The 26,112-nt window shown below is 41.3% G+C and overlaps 1 protein-coding gene across 11 annotated transcripts in view; it reads left to right on the top strand.

Annotated features, from left to right (window-relative positions):
- BMPR1B (bone morphogenetic protein receptor type 1B) overlaps positions 1-26,112 on the top strand; it is a 451,702-nt gene that overhangs the window by 256,028 nt on the left and 169,562 nt on the right. For 2 of the 11 annotated variants that reach the window (XM_083179080.1, XM_083179083.1), the window contains one exon: positions 9,286-9,406. The exons of the other annotated variants lie outside the window; for them this stretch is intronic. The gene's annotated coding sequence lies outside the window, so the exon portion shown is untranslated. The remainder of the gene's footprint in view (positions 1-9,285; positions 9,407-26,112) is intronic. 11 annotated transcript variants of the gene reach the window in all.

Here is a 26,112-nt window from a genome sequence, read left to right as displayed (position 1 = left end):
TCAGTGATCACTGGAAGTATCTCCAGGACACCAAGCTGGTCCTCAAGAAGGCAGGCACATCTTAAGGTGTAGCCCACGCTGCGCATAGGTACCCCAGATCAGAAGCTCTGGCACCCCTCTTGGCCATGGGCCCTGGACAGTTCCATTGTCAATGCTATGGATCTGATGGGCCTGACACAGAGTTAGCAGGGACTTGCCACAATTGCACTACAGTAAGTTGTCTATGGTGGACTATATGTAGTGCCTCATTTCTGGCAGGTTTCCCTTTGAATTTTGGTGACATGTTATGACTGTGTTGGGATTGAAACTGTTATTCTCACCATGGAATTGTGCTCAAATACCTTTGGGTTGTCATGTGGAGCATGTCTGCCAAACATTGAGCCACATAGTATGGTCATGGAGAAATAAAATGAGGCTCATTCAGATGCGGTTTGCACAGAAGTCAAGTTTTTTTTCCACGCTGTGCCTTAGTGTGTTCACACAGCAATTGAATTGTGATTGCATCAGAGGAATCAAGTGAGTGACAGGAGTACAAAGTATGGGGGTGCTAATAGGAAGTGATTAGCAAAAAAAGTATCCATGTCATTGCCATTAAGGTAGAGTTGTCTAGGTGTGGGTAAATTAGCAGTTGTGATCTTACCATCTACTGGGGAGCAATCTGCTCCCTGGGAGAGCAGCTCAGCCTGACGGTCTACGTAAACACTCTGAGATTACCCGATTTGCAATGATGGTAATGATGTTTCAGCAGTTATGCACTGTTGGACAGAAATTATGTGGTGGCAGTGTGTTTAGGTTAGCTTCTGCCTAACATGTAATTGCAATTGGATATGGCAAAGATGTAGCAACGGCAGCATCAAGAACAACTTACTCTTGCAGCTCGTACTTTTACTATTGTAGGCCAGGGGCCCCCTCTTAATGCTGACGGCACTGTCACTACCTGTCCTGTGTGACAGGTGCAGACAGCGGTAGCTGGCAGCTATACAAGGTGCAGAGAGAGCACCTCCTCAGTCCGGTGACTATCCACCCGTGTTGGAGCGGCTGCCGTGTATGTGAGCGGGGATTGGGAGGGGCGGAGACAGCTCTGTGTGAGCCCAGGGGGTTTGGGAGGAAGTTCCGTCGGAGACAGCTCACTGTGGAGCGGGGCTTGATAGGGAGCCGCTGAGTGGGTGAGGGGAGACTGCTCGCCCTTGTGGGTGAGCTGGGGAGACATTTTCTGTGCCGCTGCCACAAAAAAAAATCAGTGCTCAAAGGAAGTGCCGGTATTGCATACCGATGTATACCGGCCCGCTTCGAGCACTTTTTATATATATATATATATATATATTTATATCTATATATGTGTGTGTATAAGTGTGTGACTATGTGGAGGTGTGTATGTGTGTGACAGTATAAATGAATGTATGTAAATAAGTGTTTGATTGTATGTGTGTAACAGTAGATATGCATGTCTAAGTGTGTGACTGTTTATATGTATGTATATGTGTGCATGTCTATGAATGTATGCATTACCTACAGGCGGTAAGGATGCCTGCGGTCAAAAGACCCTGGCATAGCAATATGTAGAATCCCATATGTACCCTAATTTTTCCACCCTAACCCTCCCTTGCAGTAGCTTACAGCCTAGCCCTAAGTCCCCCCCAGGGGCGAATTTAGGGGTCAGGCCGCCCCTAGGCACAACATTTTTGCCCCCCCCATCTGGCTGGACCCCCAGCCCGCCCCCCTCTGCATGGGAAGGAGGTCCCAGAACAGGTGTGTGGACAGCCAGCCAGTTCAACCACCTGCTTGGGTCCGCGCATCGGACCTGAGGGGACATCAAGCCGAGTCGATTTGGGCTAATTTCATGGCCCGATTTGTCGCAATCAGCCCAAATCGGCTCAGTGTATGGGCACCTTGACATTATACGCATATTATTGTCCCTAATATACTGAATATAGGCAGTGGCTACTTACATTTTAAAACACTTTTTTTCATTCCTTTTTTCACTTACTGTTTTATAATATTTCACACATTTTATCAATAATAATAATAAAAAGTTATAATTTATTTTTCATTATATGACTCTTAATGCACCTGCATTATTGCTTACTTTTTCATATACTCCAAATCCTACATCCAGGCGATAAGAATGCCACTCAGACACTTTCAATGGTTTCAAAAAACTTTAGTAAAAAAAGCATGGGTAATGGAAGAGGGAAGGTGGCCGGGAGTATTGACTTTATTTGCTTTGACTATGTCTCAGTCAGTCTCTCAGACACTGACTGAGCACAGGATGAGCTCAGCTCAGCTGCTCTCCACGCCCATTGCATACACAGCAGCCAATAGGCTGTGTGTATACAGTAGCCAATGGGCGCTGGAGGCAGTGAGCCTGAGCAAATCAGCTCACTAAGTGAAGACGCAGCCAGGGGGACCATTGGATACAGCCTGGCAGCTGCCGCCGGTGATGTACTACTGTGTACATGGCTGAGCGGGAGGGTAGCGGCGGGTAACGAGCGATGCTGCCGCTGACATATGATGAATCATGTCAGCGGTGGCACCGCTTGTCACTTGCCACTTGTCACCCGCTCTGCCATGCTGCTATTTAAAAGAATGGCAGCCCGGGTGTGAGGGTGGAACACCTGTCACCGCATTGATCGCTAGATGGTATGGCCTGATCTGATTGGATAGGCGGGAGTCCCCAGCTGGCTGAGCTTAGTCCCTCGATCATCTCTCCTGATGCCCAGCGCTCCGTTGTAGAGACTGTCGGGGTCCCAGCATAGAATAAACGTACTAGAGAGGTATAGATCTTCAACATTCACACCCACAGCGGCACTGCAAGTGGCAGCATGCCTTTAAAAAAAAAAGGAATAGCAGCCCGCAAGTGCCGCCCTTGATTGGTGCCACCCTGAGGCCCGTGCCTCACGGGCCTAGGCACAAATCCGGCCCTGGTCCCCCCACTGGTGCCTAAACCCTAACACACACACACCCACGCCCCTGCCTAGCCACATGCTAACCTGCCCTGCATACTTACAGAACAGGATGCCAGCTATCAGTATTCCAGTGCATGCATCCTGAGCCTGTTTGAGGTACTTGCACTGGTCTTATGGGAATGCCGGCATCAGTATACTGATCCTTGGCCTCCTGACTGCCAGGATGCTGACTACATCTCTTTCCCACCAACCATCACAATTTTGTGGGATAGTCCTGTTTTTTTGTATTGTCCCACCTGTGGGTTGGTGCACGTGAGGCTGGTGGCAGCACAGCAGCTGGGGAAGTGATGTGTATGCCCCCCAGCGTAAAGTGAAATTTGCAGGAGATGTTTGGACATGCTCCCTGTTTATGGCCATTATTCTGGTTCACTCGCAAAGACAAATTCCTTTTCAAATGGACAAAACCATGTGCACTGCAGGGGGGGCATTTAGATTTGGGTGAGTTATTTTGTTTCTGTACAGGGAAAATACTGACTGCTATATTTTTACACTGCAATATAGATCTCACTTTGAAATAAAACCCCACCCAAATCTAATTCTCTCTGCACAAGTAACATCTGCCTCACCTGCAGTGCACATGGTTTTGTCAATTTAAGAAGGAATTTGCCTTTGCAAGTGAACCAAAATAAGGGCCGATGTCTATGCTGAAGGCATGCACACTATGGCCCTCACTCAGAAGTGGATGGAGTAATAGAGTTGGGGCACCGCATAACTGACCGGCAGTCAGGATACCGACAGTCATTACACCGACATCGGAATCCTGACTAATAAAAGCCCAACAGACGGGCAGCGGCTATTCTCCACGACCCCCATAGAGGGAGAATGAAATATTCGCTTCGTTGCGCTCCCCCCGCTGTCTGAGCCCCCGCAGTTGGGATTCCCACGACTGTCGGTGTGTTGTACCACACCCATAGATTTGTACTGTGCATGTGTGATGGTAGCAGACGACAGCATCAAACTATCAGATGTATAACAATAGGCAATTATGTGCAAGATGAGGGAGGACAAATTGGTATTATGGGATGTACACCTAATCACTGGGCTGTGAATTTTCAGCCCACCGTATTATCGATCGATTATGTATGCGTAGCTATCATAGTGCGCATGCGCTAGGCCATCCTACGATAAAATCCAGCATCTTTTTAAATTGCAAGATGTTCGCAAGCTGATTGACAGAAAGCTGACGCTTGGGGTGGTCCCCAGCCATTTTCTGAGATTGTCAGGAAAAATGCAGGAATGCCCAGGGCTTTTTAGGAAGGATATGTGACGTCGGCTCTGGCCCCGATCAGCCGCCGAGTAAGTCCTGGGTTATGCACAGATTGCACACAGTGGAGAAGTCGTTAGCTAGTGAGTGAGATGCAAGCCTTTTGCAGCCTTGCACAGGGTGGGATTTCATGTTGGCAGGGTGGGTTATCTAATCGCAGGGCTCTGCAAATTAACAGAGATGGGATCAGGTCTGAATAACCCTCTATATGCTGAAACTTCGTAAACACTACAACAAAAACTGGAAGTGTAACTTTAAAATAGTAAATAGTAAATTGGCCTGACTTTCCACCATCCACCTGTTTGTGATGATTCATTGCATAAAACAAATGAAAAAAGAGAATGTAATTGTTAATTATTTTGCCCCACAATGTAAAAATCAAAGCCAAGATTTAAAAATTAACAGGCATATTGTATTAAGCCCTTGACCTGGGAAATTGCTTGTTGACCTTCTTTAGAATTAATGGACCGTGCTTTAATCACAAAACCTGTAACTTTACAGGTTTCACAAGTCAAACACATAAATTATCTCTTAAATGTTTCTGGTTAGGGGACTGTTTTATTTTCTCCTAGTTTGTTTGTCCAATAGCTCCCAAAACACTTTCTTCAGGCTCATCACTATGATAATATATCAGCACTTGCAGTAATAGTTGTGTCTAGTTATTTCGAAACTGTTCTGTGTGCAGCGTCAAAGTGTTGCTAGCAAATTGAGTCTGACAATCAGAATAAACTACACTGACCCAGGACATACAGTTCTGATGAGTTCTTTCAAGGTTTAGGACATTTCATTTGCCAGCGAGTCATTGTAGGAACTATCTGAACATTGTATTTTTGAGCTATTATAGATAAACTGAAGACGACAAGCCACTGTTTATGGGAAGCACAAACAGATACAGGCCCTGATTCAACATGGAACATATTTGTTAAGTTGCTCACAGCAGATTAGCATATGCGATCCCTAGCAATGTAGATGAAGAAGGAGATGCATAACACCTGCCTGCAATGCGATCGCAATTCTAGATGAACATCGTGACCACTGATCATAATGTTCATCTGCGATTTCAAGCCTGAGCAAGTCTGGTCTTACGCCGGCTTGCAGGGGACACGGTCACTAGGTCTACAAGCATTTGGTAGACATGCATGAGGGTCAACATGGGGTTCGGTCGACACAAGCATTAGGTGGACATGGGGTCGGTCGACAGTCAAAAGGTCATCATGGGGTTTTTCACTCTTTTTGGAGCCAACATGTGCCGACAGGTGGTATTTCATGCCCTACCATCCACTAGGGCATTGTGGGAGAATAAAATAGTGAGCATGGCAAGCGCAGCGGCACACTCTTTTAGTGTCCATGTCGACTGTGTCCACATTCGGGTAAAGAAAGTGAAAAAAAGTGTCCATGTCTGTCGACCTTCTCCATGTTGACCTAATGCTTTTGTTGATCTAATGACCCTGTTGAGCTAACCCTATTTCGACCTTCAGTCATGTCTACCTTTATGCATGTCGACCTAATGCTTGTCGACCTAGTTGTTGTCTGTCCAATGATCCATATCCACTTGCAGTAATGGGGAATTACAAGGCCAAAGAAACTGTGTATGCAGGCAGTCCTTGCCCTCCCTACGCCCGGAAAACAGGGGCGATATGTCCCAGTTTTCCCAAACATTGCCCACTTCCGCCTTCATGAATACCTCTGCCTGTCAATCAGGCAATTTTTGAGATCCGATCACCTGAACCTTTCTGCACATGCACAGAACAAGTCCTGTGTGTCCGCAGCTTCCCGATGATAGAGAAATTGCGGAAATGATCAGTAGTGAATTAGTCCCATTGTTCCATTTATTGACTTAGGGGGATATTCAATCTGCAGGTCACGGCAGGCGAGCTTGCTCGCCTGCCGTGACCCAGTCCCGTTCTCGGTCAGCTCGACCGAGAACACGCAGGCGGGATTCAATGTCCCGCCTGCAGCGGGGCGAGAAGGGGGCGTGGCCGTGAGTTGCGGCCGGGAAGTGACGAGCTGCAGCCGGCAGCTCGTCACTTCAAGGCTGTTCTCGGCAGAACGAGCCCGACAGCTAGAGATGTCGGGCTCGTTCTGGAAGAAAACCCTGTTCAATGCTGTCGGGGAAGACAGCATTGAATAGGGCCCGTCGAGCATCTCCCCCACGGGAGATGCTCGACGGAGATTGAATATCCCCCTTAATGTGAATTATTGCTTGTAGAGAAAGTGCAAAGTATTTGTATGAAATGACATTTGTTAGCAAATATATATATATATTGTTTGTGCGGCCCGGCTCTCTCTTCTCCCGGTCACTGGCTCCGGTGCCCCTCTGACAGATAAGTGTAGCTATAGAATGAAGATGGCACTCGAGGACTTTTAAACGTGCCGTATGCAACAGAAAATATAAACCAACGTTACGGGGCTGGCAAACCCATTTGTCAAGGTGGATAAGTGAATCAAACAAACAAGTGCTGGTGCTTACCTATAAATAAAAAGTACACATACTTCTTGAGTGCCATCTTCATCCTATAGCTCTCTCTCTCTCTCTCTCTCTCTCTCTCTCTCTATATATATATATATATATATATATATATATATCAATCAGCTGGCATAGATAAACGACAATACCGTGTCGACTTGTGTCATCAACGTTTCAGTGCTTTAATGGTGGCACTATCGTCAGGATACAAAAGATAAAACATACTTACAATGCTTAAATAACATCACCCGTGCAAGAGGAGGAGACGCCTACCACGTCGGACCACCCGGCGGCTCTGGATGACGTCATCGGCATACTCACTCCAATAGGTGCATCCATCACCAAACTGAAAAAAACATATGTATTAATACATGTATAAAATGGTAGAGTGACATAATTAAAAAGCTGAAAAAGATAAATATTAATTTACACCTCTAGGGGCAATCACATTGAGTCTGTTAATCCATTCTGTTTCCCTTTTTATCAATGCACGACCACGGTCCCCGCCTCATAGAGGTCGGGCGACCTGGTCGATCATGCGATATTTTAAACTTGTTAAAGGATGTTGCATCTCATAGAAATGGCGGGCAACAGGTTGATCGCTGCACTTACCAATAAGTGCAACCTTAATTGTGGAACGATGCCCAGCCATTCTGTATTTAAATTTGCATTGGGTCTTACCAATGTATGTAAGCCCACATGGACATATGATCTGATAGATCACATGTGTACTGTTACAGGTGAGGTGTTGTTTAATCAACATCCTCTTACCTGAATAAGGATGGTTAAAACTGTCACCAACTAACATATATTGCAGTCATTCCCAACCACGGTACTCAAGAAAGACCAACAGTGCAGGTTTTAGTGATATCCAGGCTTCAGCACAAATGGATTGATCAGAATCACTCAGGTACTAATTAAGTCACCTGTGCTGAAGCCTGGATATCACTAAAACCTGTACTGTTGGTGTGCCTTGAGGACCGTGGTTGGGAATGCCTGATATATTGGCAAGTAACGCATGAACACTTAAAGCATCCAGGTCTCTTGGATAAAAAGTGACTTTGTTCTTTTTTTGATAGTAATGTCAGATTTAACTACCGGTAAGTACTGTAAGTCACGTAAGTTGGGACCACGGGAAAAACAAGGCATGATATTGGTGTTATGAAAAGGTAATTGTTGGTCAGATTTAATGATTGGCCATTGTTTTTTAACCACATTTTGAATATCATGAGATTTTGTATTAAATGTAATCTGCCGAGCTAGATGGATTCCTCTGTAACAAGGAGTCACGATCTAACTTCAATACTTTGCTTTTTGTTTGATTTAAAAATGTACGATCGTTGCCCGAGGATACGATCATACATTTTTAAATCAAACAAAAAGCAAAGTATTGAAGTTAGATTGGGACTCTTTGTTACAGAGGAATAAATCTAGCTAGGCAGATTCTACTTCCCGTTTACCATGGGTTAACAAATTTAATAAAGGATCTCATGATATCCAAAATGTGGTTAAAAAACAATGGACAACCATTAAATCTGACAAACAATTACCTTTTCATAACACCAATATCATGCCCTGTTTTTCCCGTGGTCCCAACTTACGTGACTTACTTGTTAGATCTGATATTACTATCAAAAAAGAACAAAGTCACTTTTTATCCAAGAGACATGGATGCTTTAAGTGTTCATGCGTTACTTGCCAATATACTGTATGTTAGCTGGTGACCGTTTTAACCATCCTAGAGGATGTTGATTAAACAACACCTCACCTGTAACAGTACACATGTGATCTATCAGATCATATGTCCATGTGGGCTTACATACATTGGTAAGACCAAACACAAATTTAAAGACAGAATGGCTGGGCATCGTTCCACAATTAAGGATGCACTTATACGGATGGTGTAATAATTAGCATTACTGCCTCACAGCACTGAGGTCATGGGTTCAATTCCCACCATGGCTCTAACTGTGCGGAGTTTGTATATTCTACCTGTACTTGCGTGAGTTTCTTCCGGGTACTCTGGTTTCCTCCCACAATCCAAAAATATACTGGTAGGCTAATTGGTGCCAAACAAATTAACCCTAGAATGTGTGTGTGTGTGTGTGTGTGTGTGTGTGTGTGCATGTGGTAGGGAATATAGATTGTAAGCTCCACTGGGGCAGGGACTGATGAGAATGTTCAAATATTCTCTGTAACAGCACTGAGGAATATGTATGCGCTATATAAGAAACTGTTAATAAATAAATAATAATAATAAGTGCAGCGATCAACCTGTTTCCTGCCATTTCAATGAGATGCAACATCCTTTAACAAGTTTAAAATATCGCATGATCGACCAGGTCGCCCGATCTCTACGAGGCGGGGACCGTCGTCGTGCATTGATAAAAAGGGAAACAGAATGGATTCACAGACTTGATGTGCTTGCCCTAGAGATTTAAATGAATATTTATCTTTTTCAGCTTTCTAAAGTTCATTCATTTGTTAGTCCTCTATCAGCAACATCCAGTATGCTCATTATATGTGTTATTTTTAATTATGGTCACTCTACCATATCATACATGTATTAATATATATGTTTTTTTCAGTTTGGTGATGGGTGCACCTATTGGAGTGAGTATGCCGATGACATCATCCAGAGACTTCAGGCGGTCAGACATGATAGGCGTCTCCTCCTCCTGCACGGGTGATATTATTTAAGCATTGAAAGTATGTTTTATCTTTTGTATCCTGACGATAGTGCCACCATTAAAGCACTGAAATGTTGATGACACAAGTCGACACTGTATTTTCGTTTATCTATGCCAGCTGAGTGCCGCACCCCCCACCCACCAGTCTATATATATATATATATATATATATATATATATATATATATATATATAATTAGGGCGGACTGAAAAGTGCAAAAGCTTTTTGATCTGAGTCAACATCTTCTGTTCTGGCAAAAGGCCTGAAGTTTCACTTTTTTGGTGAAAATGACGAAAACTGTGAAGATGCTCTGATCTAGTTAAAATTATTTCAGGATGTCTTAGAGTGGTTTATTAATATACTTTAGCTTAGTAAAAGAGAGTACGAGCTTGTCCTAGTGCAAAGTGACTGACTTTGGCGAGAGAAAAAATCCATGATAAATTACCCATTTTCATGGTTTCAATTGTGAATATGGTGTTTTCTCCGGAACGTGTTTTTTTTTTTGGGAGAGGATGCTCTGTAATTGATGTGATCAGGAAAAGAAACTTGGTATTTGTTTATTACATCATAATACACTTCAACGTATTTAACTGTTAATATATTGGCTTATCTTTGGTATAACTATATGCCATAATGCCCTTTCATGTTCCCAGCATAGGGGATGCAAACTGTTTTTCAGACTGTTTTTCAAACAAATAAACTGCCACAAGTTAACACAATAAACAGAAGTGTTTAAAATCCTGCAACCAAAGAACAGAGTGTAATGCATTGTTACTCAGCTTTCTGTAGCATTCAGTAAAGAGTTTGTTGGAATACACATAAGTGCACTATTCTATTAAAGGCACACAAAAGGGATTTACCAAAAGGGATTTACCCTGTTTTTTCCCTCACCAAGTTTCTTTTCCTGATCACATCAATTACAGAGCATCCTACCCCCCCCCCCCCCCCCCCCCCCCCAAAAAAAAAAAAACCACGTTCCGGAGAAAACACCATATTCACATTTGAAACCAAGTCAGTCACTTTGCACTAGGACAAGCTCGTACTCTCTTTTACTAAGCTAAAGTATATTAATAAACCACTCTAAGACATCCTGACATAATTTTAATTAGATCTGGGCATCTTCACAGTTTTTCATTTTCACCAAAAAAGTGAAACTTCAGCCCCCTTGCCAGAACATAAGATGTTGACTCAGATCAAAAAGCTTTTGCACATTTCTTATTCAGGTTAAGTCACAACTTTCCCACACTAGCCGATTTTGAATTTCTCAATTTCAGTTTTTTCACTCCGCCCTAATATACTGTACAGTATATATGTGTGTGCACGAGAGAAAACGGCGTCTCTCAAAAGGTCTTTTCAAAGGATTTTTTATAAATGCAAAGAGATCCACATTGCCCCAGTCAACGTTTCAATGTGCGGGGACATCGTTATCAAGACAGCAAGTGGATTATACACTAACGAGCCTGCAGCAGTGCGGGTGTGGAAATAAATACTTATTTATATCTATATCTATAGGTAAGAGCACATATGAACAAAATAAACTGTAAAAGTTGAAATCTTAGGAGGTGATTCAATTGTTTTTTTCACACCCATCAAAAGTGATGGAGATGTGGGTCGATATTCACAGTTTGTGTTTTTTTTCTTTCTGTTTTTTTTTTTTATCTAAAAAGATTACAATTAGTGTCAGCTGTGGGGAAAAATCATCAAACAAACATTATTATTTATGATATTGCTATTCCACAACACACTGTTCACCTTTTCTTGTATTGTCTGCATTTTCACTTAGATGATAGATCTGAAATAAATAATGTAATGATGAGCTAAGCCATAATTAACAACCTTAATACATACAGTAAGAATACCTACATTTTCACAGATTGCATGCAGCTACTGTGTGCTTCTGTCCTTTACATCCAAAGTTATTAAAGTTTAAAGTTGTACAGATACTTATTCACCTTGTATTATATATTATCCTTTTCTTTTTATAGAATTTATTTGTTTCCAAAAAATTAAATAATATATTTCATAAAGGGCAAAATTACTTTAGAGCGACCTTTGCAAATTAATAGGTTTCATAGAAACTTGGAATCCACTTAAATGTTCTCATCTCCAACATTGAAAGATTAAAATGTTTTCATCAAAATAACAGTTGAAACTAAAGCTGGCCATAGACTAAGCAACATGTCTGATGGGAGAAGTCAACCGCTATCCCCCACGAGTCACCCGGGAGCTCCTTTTGCATTTGATGTATATTGAATGCAATCATAGCCAAGCCTGCCTGGCTGCGATCTGATAAATCTATCCTGTTGTTGGTACAACTCACAGGCTCCAATGCCATGTGAACAGGACCACGCATCGCAAAGGACCTGCTGTCCAACACATGCGATTTGACTGCTTTTTATGCGATTGATTGCCAAATTCACATTAAATGTGACCAAATGGCTTGTATATCGCCCTTGCATATGGGTACCTTGAGTTTATTTGACAGTATCATCTACAGAATCTATGTAGCTTAACAATTCTTTTTGATGCATATTCCTTTTTATTGCAATAAATGTTTAATGATTTTACACAAATATATTACCATCAGTAGACAAGAGTGCAGTAATATTTGGAAAACAGCAGCAAATGCCCAGAGGAAAAAAATTCTTACAGTAAGGGACCCAGCACTAAGCAGAATACAGAACATTTTACCATGGACAAAGACAAAACAATAAAGGAGGGCAGGATTAAGGAAAAGATGGTAAGTACCATGTCCAGTATACAGGAACCTCAAAGAATCAATGCTGAAGACAATTTAAACTCAAGTCACGAGCACCAAGTCCTTCTCAACACCGAAACAGAGATCCTTCATCATAATCATCATGTAAAAATTAACTAAATAAAAAATTATTTCTTTGAAGGTGTGGGATCCTGGATTTCCTTTGCAGCACTATTAAGAAATTTAAGCAGATTTTTTATGTACTATGCCAGGTGGCCAGAGTACAGATACAAAAGCCAAAAGGAAAGGTCAGATGGGACTGCACAACCCAGAACTGCAGCGATAGCACCAAGGCATATTTCATTTTAATACTTTTTCATGTTTATAGTAGATCAATTTGTTTTGAGGGTCTCCTAGATTACAACTGTAGTTAAGAAAATATTCTAGTTCTAGTACAACTAATTTATTTTCAACTAAATGAAATTCTTTGTTAAATATGAAGTTAATATTTGTACACCATAATTTCCTCAACCCACCCCTCCATTTTTCCATTTTTCTGCCCTGCAAAACAGGAACAGATCTAAGTGGAGGACTGGTAACTTGGAACATATTATATCCAAGAAACACAGTTGAGGAGCAATCAAAAATAGCTTAGATGTATGCACATAGATTGTTTTCTCTGAAACTTCAGCTCCATTTAAATGTTATTTCAGCAACAATAATCATAAAATTTTTAAGAGCATGGGTGGGTTGCTTTTTATGGAAGGTTCCAGCCCGTGTAAGATTTCAGACTGAAGCCAAAGTTTATTCTTGTTATATTTGTAACAGATTGAACCTGAGAACAGAGGCTACTTGTCCTACTAAAACTCCCGCTCGGCAGAACAGACAGGCTCATTAACAGGTCAGCTAATCAGGTCGTAGTTTATGGAAATTGCATGCTAAATACGCAAGGCTTGGCTCAGTTTAATATTGAGCTGAACATGAAATTACAGATGTGCCTGAAGCAGTGTTTATGTTATCTGAGTGTAAATTTCCTTCTCAATAAAATATTGGTGGACTACCTTAACTAATGAGGGGGTCAAGCTTTATTCCACACGTGGACATAAGACCTGTGTATGTGTCTTTAGCACACACAGTGCGACGTGGGAGCTATGAAAAATATTGCAAGAATAGACTTTCCACATTTACATACTGCATACAGACCTTATTTCAAGATTGGAACCACTATGTTCATTTATGAAGATCTAAAATGGTTGTTGAACGGTTGTTCACTGTATGAAATACAGTGAAATACTTTCTTTGCAAATGGAATCTGACATCTTTTCCAGTGAATTTTATCCATAATAACCCCACCATCACACACACACACACACACACACACACACACACACACACACACAAAACACAGGAAAAGTCATGAATTAAACTAGGGGCAGCTACTCCTTGAACGTGAATGGTTATTGGTGGCACTGGGAGAGGCGGGCTTAAGCTGGGTGGCAGCAGAAAGTGGAAGCTAAATCCAGGTGTAGGTCATAAGGGTGGCCATACATCTACAGATCGCTTGTCAGATTGGGCTGGTTGGAACAAAATCCTGCCAATGGATGAGAGAAAATGACAGTTGATCATTTGCTTTGAATTGCTGGAAAACTGCCAAAAACTGTCATTCAGATATTACCAGGTTTTTGTTCCAACCAGCCCAATCTGACAATCGATCTGTAGATGTTTGGCCACCTTCAGTCTAGCTCACAATAGTCTGGCTTCCAAGGACTGAATAAGCAACACCCCCAAAAACCCAGATGGGGCTTGTTTGTTTTATAACTGTTTCCAACTGTAAAGCCCAATGAAATATGCTGCGCTACTGTATATAAAAAACTGTAAATAAATAAATAGGGTTGCAGGGAGAGAAAACACCTCCGCTTGGGAGTACACAAGAATAGAATCTGGTGCTCGGCTATAAACCCACACAATTAATACACCTCAGGCTTTCTGCAGCAGTTATAAAAAAGGGAATTGTCCTTTCCTTTAAATCGACAACAGGAAAAGCAAAGAAACAATAAAAATGCGCTAAATAAAACCCAATAATTATAATTCAACATATAAATTTAATAAAACATGTATGGAGTTCACTGACCAGTGCTAAAAACGATACATCACATAACAAAAATAAGTAAAAATCTATTTTAGATGCTACTGGTTATTACCAAAATACATCAACACATAAATTGCATGTGCCACCGTTCATTTTGTTTTTTTAGGGATTATCTCCCAAGGGTTAGTTGGTTAGTCCCAATTTTTAACAGATGCAGTTCTTTATGAATTTAGTGTCCAATGCATACATATAGAGAAAGTCCTTAAGGACTAAACACTACATAGCTCTGTCTAATAGTAATGGTTTTGAACTAACAATTATAAATAGTCAAGTGCCAGTGCAGGAGCAAATAGCTCTATCAGTAAGGTGTTTGCCTGCAGTGAGACAGATCACAGGTTCTAATCCTAGGTGTGACTGTTAAGCAAAGTATCTGTTTAAACTAAATGATAATGTGAATAAATGTGGTGCAATCTAACAAGGTTTTTAGAACTATTTACTATATACATACATATATTTATTTGAAGTGGTGTGTGTGTGTGTGTGTGTGTGTGTGTGTGTGTGTGGGGGGGGGGCACCAATATTTAGTTTGCCTCCGGGCAACTGGGATGAACTTACGCCACTTATGGAAATATATATGATACTCAAATAAACACATGACTATACTTTCATACAGCATTTAACGCTTGCACTTGTGGTGCTAATTTTCTTCAGACAAGCCTATAAATATTTTATTGCCATGGTGACAGATAAGTATTGGCCAACAGATGGGCACTTGTTGCACAATTTCCCTAACTACTACAATGTAAAACAAGTAAACAGTTTGCTTTATCTAGATATCCAGGCAAAGTTTAGTTTCACTGGCAAAGATCTGTAAACGATCATGAAAATGTAGTACAAACAGAGAATTGGAAAACCACACTTACAAATTAAATCTATCAATTATTGCATTGATTCTGGATTGATAGAGCTGTTCATTTTTTTTATATACTTTTACAGCTGTACAAACATACCTATTTCAAATACCAAAATTGAGGCTAACAGTTCAATTTGCCAGTAGCATTTAACACTTTGTCATAAGCTCAGTACTCTGGATACATCTGCATTTCATTTATGTAGTGACTTTAAAAAAAAAACATTCTGAAGGATTTTACTAAGTGAATTAAAAGGCCAGGTTATTTTAATCCTGTAGTTACACAGCCTTACTGTTTTTTCTCTCCTTGCAGAACAATAAGACTTGTGTCCTTGATTTTACCTAATAAGGAGTTCAAATTAAATATATCTTCAATATGCAATGTTCAATATCGTATTTAAAATATGATTTACAATTTTTAGTATATTGAATTTAGAAAAATGCATACTACTAGGTATATTGTCCTGCTTACAGGACTCTCCTTTTCAGCATGTTTGGTAACACACTCTTACTTTTGAAATGTTAATTTAGAAGAGGTTTATATTAGTTACATATTGGTGCATTTTACTTGTGCATATGTACACTAACATGAACCCTGTGTCATTCTAGCTGTCCATACCATTTACAAACATACTCGCAGGATACAGTAAAAAAGCCTGACCGATAGCTGCCGGCCACTGTCCTCCTTCCACCTACCATAAGTAAGCCTGGGTCCACTATGTAGGGGGAGGGGGATAGGAGCGTAGACATGCTCCTTGCCTGTGGGTACATGTTTCTCCACCCGTGCTACTGCTTATTGCTGACACAGGTGAGATACAGATATAATGACTGGGAGCGCTAACATGGAGGGGACCCTATCGGGGAGGGGGGTGTGTGATATAAGTTGGTTTGCAAAAGCAAACGCCTTCTTAAATGGACAAAACCATGTGCACTGCAGGTGGAGCTGATGTAGCGTGCAGAGAGAGTTACATTTGGGTGAGTTCTTTCGTTTCTGTGTAGAGTAAATACTGTCTGCTTTATTCTTACACTGCAATTTAAATTTCAGTTTGAACGCACCCCACCAAAAAGTAACTCTCTCTGCACATGTTACATCTGCCCCACCTGCAGTGCACATGGTTTTGTCCATTAAATGAGGAGTATGCTTTTGCAAACCAACCTGAATCACCCCCTATGTACAGTATATATATATATATATATATATATATATATATATATATATATATATTTTGCTGACACTGCCATGCTGCAGTGAAACTCATGGACAGGGGCTATAATCACATTATACCTATACCTCGCCCACATTACACTGTTACATTTTTGGGGATAAAATTAATGAGATACAGGTACATTTACATTGAATCATCAGTACCATTTCCCCAGGGGCGGATCCAGGGCAAAATGACAAGGGGGGCACCATGATAGGAGAGGGTTTGGAAGGGGGGGTGTGTGTTAGTGGTGCCAGTGTACATGCTAAGAGAGCGGTGAGAGAGAGGAGAGCAGAAAGAGGGCGGTAAGGGGATTAAAAATAGGCCTTGACACTTAAAGTACACAGGCTCACCTTTGCGACAAATGTGAAGGATATAGTTGTGCGCACGGTGAAGGCTCGCTCCGGAAAAAGGGGTGTGGCCACTCAAAAGGTGGTGGTGGTCTTGAGTGTAGTGTACCACACCATTTACAACTTCTACACATTATGCAACAAAATACTAGGCCCCATTATATTTGCCCCTTACACATAATGTTAAATGGTTTGAGCCAAAATTCACATAATGCCACATGGATTGTGCCAAAATTCACATATGCCACACGGATTGAGCCAAAATTAACATAATGCTACACGGATAGAGCCAAAATTCATAATATGCTTCAACAGGGATATTGCACGCCAAAGGCGCACATTCAAAATTTACACCATAATGTCCTTTACATGTTAAGCCACACATCATAATGTACATTATGCCTATTAAAAATTATGCTACATAAGTGCTGCTTACCTACATACTCATTGCCAGTGGTTCCATGCTCGTTGCCATGTGGGATTACAGGCTCATTGCCAAAGTGGAATACATGCTTGTGTAACTGGGGGACAGCTGCCGCTTGGCAGAAGTGACAGCCATTGACATTTGTGCAGAGAAGGGGTGGCTGCCCGGCTGTATTCACAGGACTGCAGGTCCCGGCTATTTGAAATAATACCTCTTTCACACCACAAAATGCAGGGACTTACCTGGGAATATGGCCCCAGGATCATGCAGGGTCATTCCTGGGTTGGTCCCTTTTACACCAGCCTAGTCCCTGCATTTACTGGTGTGAGGGGGAGAGAAAACCACCCATCCCCCCCCCCCCCTTTTACTCACTTTATCAGTTAACCGGCTATATCTTCGGAAGCAACTGACCCATTTACACTAGTATCACATTGAAGAACTTTTGAGTGGCCTTCGAATGATTTTGGTCCCGTGAAACTGGGCCATTTTGTTCCAGAGAAATCTGCCCACAAAGAACATGAACAGCCATGAAAATAAATTTTAAGAAATAACATAAATCTGTTTACCCACAATATCTCCAAAACCAATTGTCCCATATGGACCAGCCTGTTATCAGAAATAAGGCCCATCGGGTTTGAATGAGATCAACCATGAGCTTCTGGGATTCTGTGGGGGGAACTGTCAGCCGTTGGAACCAGTAGGGGTTCGGAATTAGTGGGTCCCATGTTATCCTATGGTCAAAAAGTTCCAGGTTTGCCTGGCAGTATCTCCAGTTTCCGGGGGCTAGCAACGTTGTTGGAAAGCCCTGATCCTCAGCTACAAAATTAGCTACAGTATATCAGAAATTTCCCAGCACTTTAAAAAGTATAGTAGCTCTTACTAACTGCTTTGGGGCTCATCTACATTTGTATATGTCATTTTAAATTAGGCACCACACTTCTAGGTGCCACGTTGACAAACTCTTTTCACAATCTGTCCATATATGGCATTAGCCATGCCCTTTGGGTGAAGTATGACATGCCCCCTCAATGGGGGCGCTGTGTAAAATTCTACTACCGTCTATAATCTCCCTGAAACTAGTTTTCAAATGTAGGCAAGTATGCCTTAGTTGCTGCCCCTGGGAAGTGCCATCCCGGCAAAGGTGTAGTTATTCTCCTGAGAGGCTGGTGAGAAAGAATACTGCCTGATGTAGCAAATATGACAAGTTGCGAATGTAGTTTTCACCAGGGGCGCCAGAGCCGTGCACTCTGCCACCGACTCCCCCGTCCTGCTCACCCACTCCCTCAGCTTGCCCGCTCCCTGCTGTGCCCGGCATCAGAGTCCACTGTCCGCCGCTATTTTCAATTAAAGTCACTTGCTGGATCGCTCGCCAATAGGCGCTTGCAGTCCAGCAGCCAATCAGAAGCAGCATTGGCTGCTGGACTGTGAGCGCCTATTGGCTAGTGGTCCATCGAGGGACTTCAGCTTTGGCTCAGCCAGGCAGGCGGGCAGAGCGGGGAGCTGGAGTGCAGGGCGGGCGGGGGAGCGGGCTTGGCAATGAGCAAGGTCAGTCCCCTTACCAACGAGCAAGGTCAGCATTACGGAGTGTGGTATAATGTTAGGCCATGCCTACTTTTCGCTGTGCAAGAGCCCGCCTACTACAAATCAGGGGGGGGGTTCAAAACATGCCCTTGCTCCAGACACCGTGGCACCTAGCTACACAATGGCTTTCACATGTGATTTGCTTTACATTTTGACAAAAATACAACAACTTAAATATTTACTGATGGACACATCTTTGGCTTACCATATTGTGCATTATAAGATTGGAGGTACTGGGAAGATTCAAGCACTGACAGCTAAATACAGACCTATTACCCCACCACGTCAATAATACCCTCATGCAGGTGAGGAGCAGCGTGTTAGCCTTATTATATAGGATGCAGAAAAGCACTCTGATGTTGCTGGATAAGAGATTTAAATTGAATTCAATGATTGGAGAAAGAAAAGGCAAAAGATGAACATAATACATAATACAATAGTGCAGTATTCTGTGCTAGTTTTTGTATTTAATGGGTGTACAGGTGGTTTCTGAAGTATTTCTAAAATGTAAACACTAAGGCAAAAAAAATAGCAATGTATCTACAAAATTTGAGGCGTAGTGACGCTAAACATGTAACAATACAGCTGTGTCAACCGAGTAATGTGATAGCAGCATTCTGACAGTCATACCCTGGGGGAAATTTACTAAGATGGGAATAAGACTTCACAGGTGATATTGCTATGGGTAACCAATCAGATCCTGTCTACTATCTTCTAGATGGTGCTAAATAAATAAGAAGTAGATTCTGATTGGTTGCCCATAGCAACATCACATGTGAAGTCTTATTCCCATCTTAGTACATTTCCCCCAGGGTATGACTGTCAGAATGCTGCTATCACATTACTCTGTTGACACAGCTGTACATTGCACTACTGGGAAAGATGACTTGATTGACTCAGGTACTGGTTAATATGGCTTTACAAATATAAAAGTACTATGAGCTCAATTCAGACCTGCTCACTGAGCTGCCAGTATTCAGAGCCCAGCTCCCCTGCCCCTGTGCACGGCTGCGAACATGTGCGATAATCGCTTGTGCTGAGAATTCACAGCACAGCGAATGGGTCTGAATCAGGCTCTATGTCACTATCTGACTACAGTGACAGGTTAATACACTTAACTTGAAATAGATATCACTGTTCTTTATGTTGATATGTTACATATGTATTAGCGATAACGTATGACAAAATATTGATGCACCAAACACATGTTTTCTCAGACTGTGTAAATGCTCTGCTGCTTCTGGCGCCCATCTCTGTGAATGATTTGTACAGTTTAGAACTTGTATTTCAGGCTATTTGCACTGGGGGGGTCATGCTGGTCTAATCTGCTGGCTGCGAATTCGCAACGGGGACCGATGTTGAAGATATGCACATGTGCAGGTATTTTCTGGGGGGGGCATGCAGAAGGTGGCATGGGGGCATTCATATGCGATGCCCTGCATTTCCTGAGTGTACCTGGGTGTAAATGCTGACACCCAGGAAAGTGCTGGGCGCACCATGCGAACAGGGCGGACACCTTCCTTCCGAGGGTGGGTGACTGGCATCACCGGATGTCTTGTATCATGCTATATTTTATGATACCTGTTTTACACACCTTATAGGCTCACTAGATCTGTCTTTTGCATGTAATTAATAAATGGGCAAACTTCCACCCATGCCCTTTCCAAAACACTATCTTTTCCATAAATTGATGCTGTAAATCTTGAATGTGTAGTACGGACGGTGAAATGGTTAGCATTACTGCCTCACAGCACTGAGGTCATGGGTTCCATTCCCACAATGGCCCTAACTGTGCAGAGTTTGTATATTCCCCCCGTGCTTGCGTGGGTTTCCGGTTTCCTCCCACAATCCAAAAATATGCTTGTAGGCTAATTGGCTCCCAACAAAATTAACCCTAGAATGTCTATGTGTGCGTGTACATGTGGTAGCGGATATAGATTGTAAGCTCCATTGGGGCAACGACTGATATGAATGTTCAAATATTCTCTGTAAAGCACTGCAGAATATGTGTGCGCTTTAAGAGAAACTGTTAATTAATAAATAAAAAGTGAAGAGGTACTTTATTCTCTATATGTAGCACAACATAATATATTTTATGTTTAACCATATACCAGGATCAGCTCCCACGTAAACCGCAGTACGCATTTCACAGTAAATAGGGACAAGAACATCAGAAGTGCTCCATCTCCCCATCTTTTTACCTTGCCGAAAAGACGTCAGTTTTCGACATGATTAGATCGTTACCGATTCCGACCTATTCAGTGTTGGCTGTTTTTTTCGGCAAGTTGAATGTTCCGACCTGTCGAAAACCAGGTGGATTGATGGAATAGCTGCTAATCCACCGGTTTTTGATGGAAACACAGCCAAAACCGAAATATTTTGGCTGTGTTTCCGTCAATCTCAATCCAACATAAAAAGATGGCGGATTGAGGCAGGGAGGATGGCGCCAGGTGAGCAGCAGCTTACATGGAGCCGTCCAGAATCCTGCTGCCTCCCGCCACTGCGCTCACCTGGTCCCCACGCTAGCCAGTTGAGCATCAATCAGCGGCCAAATCCGATGTTGGATTTGGCCACTGCAGTGAATAATGGATGCCGGATCCATTCCGGAAAAATAATTTCAGAATGGATCCGGTTCAGTTGAATATATACCTATAAGTCAATAGAGACCCATTTAAGGCCCAAGTCTTTGTACCATATTTTACATATAAATATAATGCTTATTTTATAATAATTCAACTCTACAAGTTTTTGGGCTGCATACACTGTAGCTTTAATTTATAAAGGCAACATTTATGTATAAAAGTTGTTTGACAAAATGCAGGTCAAATGGTTGAAGACAACATGCAGCAATAATTTCATTATAATATTGGGGAATTTGAGTTTACGATTGGAAAATTAGCTTGGCATAGAGTCAATGTCTCTGTATGGTGCCATTCACCCAATTAAAGTTTTAACAGCTGCTTAATTTTTTTCAGGTTTTTTTTTTTTTCAATAGAGAAAAAAATATTGGGCACCATTTTTTACAATTAGTAGAGCATAAAACATGTAGTGTGTCTAATTAAATGTTTAAAACTATTGACATCACATAGCTACTGTTGAAGTAAATGAGGTGGAAAATGATTACAATTCCTCATTGGTAAAAGGATTCACAATACATTCAAAGACTCATTTGATACGATGAATTCAATCCTGATTTGGGTGATGGGCTTTCTTGACCTTTTCACACCCTACAGGTATGTGCGTGTTTGACCATTTCATCTCTCTGTGGCCCTTATTCTGATCGGTGCGGAAATTCCCGCATGCGGACGGACCGCCGATGTTGATGTCTGCGCATGTGCAGAGGTCACTCTGCGCATGTGCAGGCGATTTCGCCGCACGGATTCTTTATACGCCGCACAGGGGGCGTAGAGGGGCGTGAGGGGCTACTTAGCCTCATTACCCTATGCATACGCCCCGCGTTTCATGGGCGTTCCCATGCAAACGCGGGGCGTATGCATGGTAATGAGGCCGTGACGCGTGGGTACGGGGCGGGCATCTGACATCGCCGGATGTCAGCTGCCCGCCCCCATACATGATTTCACACGGACAAGTGTCCGTGTGGTCTTGTGTTGCGGGACCTGGTGGAGCGTGCGGCCCTGCATTCGATGTTCGGCGACCATCGAATGCAGGGGCTGCTCCCAAGACGGAGGAGGCGTATCCCCGTCCAATTTCATGCGGATCGCCACATATCCGCATACGGACGGCAGGTGGCGATCCGTATGGAAGGCGGGGATTCGCCTGCACGGTTGCGGCCGCATATTCTGATCGGGCCGCACCGATCAGAATAAGGGCCTGTAAGAGGGACCAAAAAATAATAAGGCCTTGATTATTTTCTACTAGTGTATATAACATAGAAGTAAACCTGATATTACAATACATCTGTGAACTTAACTTAGAAAAAAAATATGCAGCACATAAAAGTAATTCTAACACAAAAAAATACTAACCTTGAAATGTTATGCCATTTTAGTTATGAAACAACCAGCTGTGTGAAGCTTTTCATTAAATTATTGTTTTATTTTATTTTAATCTCTTTATTTTCTAAGAGAAACAATACATGATCACATTAAACACAAAGAAAATACAATTCTCTTTTTCATTAAATTATTTTTAAATTGTATAAATATACTAAAAAAAATACTTGTAACTGGTAAGGAATTATTTGATCTAACAGTGTCCTGAACATAAGTATGCAGCGTTGGATGGCGAGGTACAGGGATTAGACAGTAGCATTAAGGTTAGGCGGAGAATGAGGGTTCATGTTGGGGGGGGGGGGGCAGGGGAATCTAAGCATAAGTATACTTATCTAACCCCTCTCGGGATTTTCTCTATTGGGATGCCGGCATTGGTATTCTGACTGTCAGCATCCCTACCGCCGGTCATCTAAATGTATTTCCTTGTAGATAGAAGGATTGTTGATCATGATTTTGATGATACATGGACCTGAATTAACATATGATTTTTCAAAATGGATGAACATCATGAGTGCATAATGACCAACATTTAAAACATTCACAATCCTTCAGTGAAACCAAACCTCAAAATAGAAGGTTGGTTTGTAATTGAGATCACTGAACGGTTAACATACATTTTGAAAATAAGTGAAAACACTTATGTTTACCAAGTTCTTACAGTATGTTTAGGACATCACATATTTTGTTGAATATTACAAATACACTGATGATGATTATATTCAAAACTCATTCAATTATTTGGCTGAATAAACATATATCAGTGTTACAGTTATGAATTTTTTTTACCTTATATATAATTACATTTTCGTACACTGGACATTATTATATACCTTCTATTTTTTACACACTTGGCAGGTTTGCTATGGTTAGAAACTGTATAGTAGGCATGTGAGGCTAAATTCCTAGACTTAGCCATGTGCTATGTTGCCTGTCTTCCTCTGAGTTGCCTTGTATTAATTGGCACCTCAGATTTGCTCTAATTAAAGGGGTTATGAGGGCAGGTGGCGCCATTCTATTTTGATAATCCTTGTGCAACGTCTGTATAATCTTTTTTGTTTAATTAAAATGAGTGCATAATAGGGGTGCATGAACTTTCAACAGCTTTGTTCCAGCAAAAGTTCATCGGTCAGGGACAGTGCGGCAATTATTACACAGAAACCCTGTAGACTGTGTTAAATTCACGCCTCGATTTGCAGCCATTTATCTTCTAGATAATCCACAGCACTTTCTGTTTTTGTTTCAATTTTCCAATTTTATTAACACTTCTAAATAAATCATTATTTTCTCCATATACTTGGATGACAGTGTTGTTTTGTTAAATTATTTTAGGAAATATAAAATTATTTCCATGATGCATAAAATTATTTAATTTACATTTTAAGAAAAAAAAAAAAACTCTCAGCTAAAATCATTGTTATACAACATTCAGTTTCTAATGTATTTTTAAATAAATGTGGGGTTTGGAATGTATTTACATTAAGGTAAAGTAATCTTTTCTTTGTCATCACTTGTATCAGATGGCCATGTTTAATGAGAAGTAGAAACTCTCTTCATTTTATGCATGAGCAATTCTGTTTTTTTAGTGAATGTCAAAAGCATTTCTTGAATTCTAAAAGGGTGTGTTAGGTGCATTCTGAACCAAGACATTTGGAAAAAAAACTATTCAAGTATATAGTAACATTCTACACAAACAATAACTCCACTATAATGCTGCATGATGACATACTTTGGTGACATTTCAGCCAATACTGAAGCCTCTTTAGTACACAATAAATTGGTGGCATATATCAAAGTTAATCATAACTTGCATTATCATTAATGGGACAAAATAGTCATATTGTATAAGCCAGTGGTTCCCAAACTGTGTGCCTAGGCACCCTGGGGTGCCTCAGGACACTTACAGGGGTGCCTTGGGTTGGTGGACCAGGATCAATTCATATTAGTTATGTGCAATGTAACAGGCAAAACCAGTGCTTGTGGCTGCCAATCATAATATATGTGGACAAATAGGAGCAGATCCTGTCTCTCACCAGATAACTGTGACATAGAAACACAATGTACTTACTTTTATATTTTTTCCTGAATTTCCCAATAAGAAACATTTGGCCTAGGGGTGCCTTGAAAACATTTTAATGCTCTAGGATGCCGTGATTCAAAAAAGTTTGGGAACCCCTGGTATAAGCCAAAATTTTGCAGTGATAAACATCCATTTATGATGCCAGCAGTAGAGGGGTGGGTGGGTTCATCAATTTATTTATGAATCAAATAATTTACACCCCATGGAAATTCAAGCCAATAGAGCATGGGACATAAATAAACCAATCAACAAGGGCCAACAATAGCCATCATGACAGTATATGTAGCTTATTTATAACTGTGATGTGACTGCAACTTGTTAGTGCCTTTTTTTTTTGGCAACTAGGCTAATCTCCACTATCACCTATGTTTTGTTATGTAACAGCATTGCCTGTTTTTACCTATTTGTAGTTTATTTAATCTCTCCTATAGGACCACAAAATGCATTTTAGCCCAAATAGATTGAATCAAGTTTCTTTGTTTTCTTAATTTCTTACCTTCCCTTTTTGCGCCCATTTAGAACCATAGAAATTCAAAACCCACCTGTATGCTACCCATAGATGATTACATTTCCATGTAAACATTCCTTTCCAGGGTATCTCAGAGAGAGCACTTTTTACATCACAGTGACTGGAGAAAAATTTCAGCACACATAACACTTTGCAGTCAGTCTGTCCATTTTTCATAGTGTAACAGGAAGTGGTGTAACAGGAAGCGGTTTATGTATTGTATTGTCAGTAATGTTATAAACAATTAGAACTTGTGCGAAGAATATAAATTAATGAATATAGACTTTACCAAATTGTGTGCCCAGAGTTTTCATTTAATTAAAATATCAGAACAATGGGTCAAACATATTAAGTCTTAATGGAGCCCACACACGCACCGATCCCGGCATGCGTTGTGGGCTTAACTAGCACACATAGCATCGCATCGTATGCCTTGTGCATACGATGTACATGCGATGCGATGCTATGCTAGAAAAAGCTAGTACAAAAAGTATGTGTAGCACATACTTTTTGTACTGTACGCTGAGGTGCCGCGGGAGCGCGCACCTCATCGTACAGCATCGCACCGCCGGCAACGGTGCGTGTGTGGGCTCCTTAACAAGTGAAAAGGCAAAAAGTGATAAAGAGTGGTAAAATACTAATCAGTAAGCTTGTAACAGTATTTGCTCAAACACATCCTGTAACATGACAGTTGATTGGCTCGTATTTGATCACTCTTCACTTTAGCACTAGTAGCGGCTTAATACATTTGGCCCAATATGTCTGGCAATATGTCAAGCAAAAATAATAATAAATTATAAATATAAATATATATATATATATATATATCGAGAAAAAGAAGGCCACACAATGGCCCTTATTCTGGTTGG

Source organism: Crinia signifera, chromosome 1 (assembly GCF_055691185.1).
Source record: "Crinia signifera chromosome 1, ASM5569118v1, whole genome shotgun sequence".
Lineage (NCBI taxonomy): Eukaryota > Metazoa > Chordata > Amphibia > Anura > Myobatrachidae > Crinia > Crinia signifera.
The sequence above is the reverse complement of the archived record's forward strand: the minus strand, read 5'-3'. Positions and strand labels throughout refer to the sequence as shown.